We start from the raw sequence: 2,932 nt of genomic DNA, 5'->3' as shown, positions 1-2,932 counted from the left end.
CTGCTTCACGGCTTATAATACACTATAATACATAGTCTTTGTGTCTACCTTCTTTCACTTAGCATAATGTTTTTGAGTTTCATCCATGTATCAGCTCTTTATTCCTTTTTATTGTCAAATCATATTTCATTGTCTGGGCCTTCATTTTTTAATGTATCTCACAAATTTTTAAAAAATGAAGTGTCAGGGCGCCTGGGTGGCTCAGTCATTAAGCGTCTGCCTTTAGTTCAGGTCATGATCTCTGGGTCCTGGGATCGAGGCTCATCTCGGACTCCTTCCTTGAAGGGGAGTCTGTTTCTGCCTCTGCCTGTTGCTCCCCCTGTTTGTGTTTCATTTCTCACGGTCTCTCTCTGTCAAATAAATAAATAAAATCTTTAAAAAAGTACACATATTCTAAAAAAAGAAAAAAAGAGAGGTGCTGAAGAGTGATAACAAAAACCATAGTATAATTTAAATTCTTAGTTACAACAAATTAATATATTTGCATAGAAAGATTAAAATTTTTATCTCTCTGAATAAATATACTTTGTCTTATATCAAAAGTCTAAAGGTGAAGTCTAAACCCCCCACCCCCTGAATACACATACTATGATACTTGATTAGTTAGTTAACATTTAACCAGTGATTAGTGAAAGTCTATAACCAGTATAAATGCTTTACAGAATTGATAGCTTTTAATCTTCACAAAGAAGTTGACTCTGAAATCAGCCTGCCTCAGTATCAGTGCTGGTCACTGATCAAGTGTGTGGTTTGGGCAAGGCACTTTAGTATCAATTCTTTAGTATACACTCTTTAAGAATGAGAATAAAAATAGAATCTAGGAATGGGTTTATTGTGAAGGTCAAATTATGTATACTTAAGAATTCTTGGGACTTAGTACAATTTTAGTGTTAGCTGCTATTGGTAGAAAAGGAAATTGAAGCTCAGGAGTGTTGAGTAACTTTACTTCGGTAACACTACAAGTAAGTACTATGGCTGGGATTCAAACATAGGCATTAGCACTCCAGACACCAACCACCTCCCATGTGATGGAGAAGAACCTAGAGTCCAGATCGTAGATATGAAATTTTTTAAATTTAATTTAATTTTTCTTCAGTGTTCCAAAATTCATCATTTATGCACCACACCCAATGCTCCATGTAACACGTGCCCTCCTTAATACCCACCACCAGGCTCACCCCAAACCACAACCTCCTCCCCACCAAAACCCTCAGTTTGTCTCTCAGAGTCCACAGTCTCTCATGGTTTGTCTCCCCCTCTGATTTTCCCCAGCTCACTTCTCCCTATCTCCCAATGTTCTCCGTGTTATTTCTTATGCTCCACAAGTAAGTGAAACCATATGATAACTGACTCTCTCTGCTTGACTTCTAGATATGGAATTTAAATCCATGACTTATTTTCCTTTAGGCTAGAAAATAAATCCTTTTAAAAATACTGAATATGGGGGCGCCTGGGTGGCTCAGTGGGTGAAAGCCTCAGCCTTCCGCTCAGGTCATGATCCCAGGGTCCTGGGATTGAGCCCCACATGCTCAGCAGGGAGCCTGCTTCCTCCCCTCTCTCTGCCTACTTGTGATCTCTGTCTGCCAAATAAATAAATAAAATCTTTAAAAAAATACTGAATATGCACAGTATAACGAACATTGAGTCTAAGAGGTTACTGACAAAATAAGTATAACCACATATTCTTAAACTTGATGTTGCCTGGATTAACAATATTGGATTTTGATTATTCTCTTGAGGTTATATAAAGCTATTGTATACTAAGAGAACTTGAATCTGTAGAAATAATTTAATAGATTTTTACTGAATAAATGATAAATGTTGAAATACCTAATGGTACTGAAAGCATCTGTGCTAGATTTATACCTACAGCTTTAACTGATTTCAAGTATCTTTTATGACCATTGCAGTTGGCTCAGAATCCTCCAGAATAATGTAGTCTAATTACCAAGAAGTATTTTTATGAATGAGCATATACTCAATCTGTGCACACCCGACAAAGGAAGACTTATGTCTAAACTAGTAATCCCTTTTCCAAGGAAGAGTTCTCTAATATACACAGATCAGTGAAGGAGTTACTAAATTGCTTTGTCCTATTGTGTTTCTTTGCATAGTGGATAATGCAATTATTTCAAAGATATTTTTAGTTCCAGTTTTAGTGGAAATATTTGGCATGATGAGGCCAGTCACTAATTTATTTTTTTTAAAACCTTTATTCTTTAAACTCATTTTAAATTCACAGGAAAATTGATGAGAAAATAAAGTTCGCATCCATGCCCTGTCTCCACTGATACATACTTTATTAGCCAACTGTGTCTCTGAAACTGCTAAAAATGGGTGTATTCTAAATTACTGTTTGGAAAAAGTGTAATGATATCAGTTGATTTGTCATTTTGGTATATCCCCACACATTCCTGAGTTTTAAAGCTTAATTATTTCTTGAACAGGATGATTATTTCAGGATCCCGAATTGGTAATGTTTATGCCCTTATTTGACCCCTACTTCAATTAACCTACTTCAGTTCAAAACCTGTATTAAAATGGGTTGTGCCACATCTTTAAACTAAAGTTAGTATTGTAGTTCATATTCTGTTGAAAGGTCTAACATCATACTAAAATAAGAGGCTCTTGGGATTTTTTAAGTTTTGCAAAAAGATCCTGAATTCATCTCTTGAAAAGCAAGACCTGAAATTTATAACTTTTGGAGGAGAGAGTTTAACTTTTTATTTATTATTTCAAAATGAATCCTTCCTTTGTCCCAGCAAGAAATTCTAGAAACAAAAAAGGATGTTATTTTGTCTTCTATACTATACTATATATTTTGTTTGCAAGGGCAGTCTCTTTTAGGACATTTTGACCAAATTGCCATGGTAATTATGAGTGAAATACACAAATTGGTTTTAAATGCTTTTTTATAGTTAAATTCAGGTGA

Source organism: Mustela putorius, unplaced genomic scaffold (assembly GCF_011764305.1).
Source record: "Mustela putorius furo isolate JIRA1106 unplaced genomic scaffold, ASM1176430v1.1 tig00003836_pilon_pilon_pilon, whole genome shotgun sequence".
NCBI lineage: Eukaryota > Metazoa > Chordata > Mammalia > Carnivora > Mustelidae > Mustela > Mustela putorius.
This window is presented reverse-complemented; position numbering follows the sequence as displayed.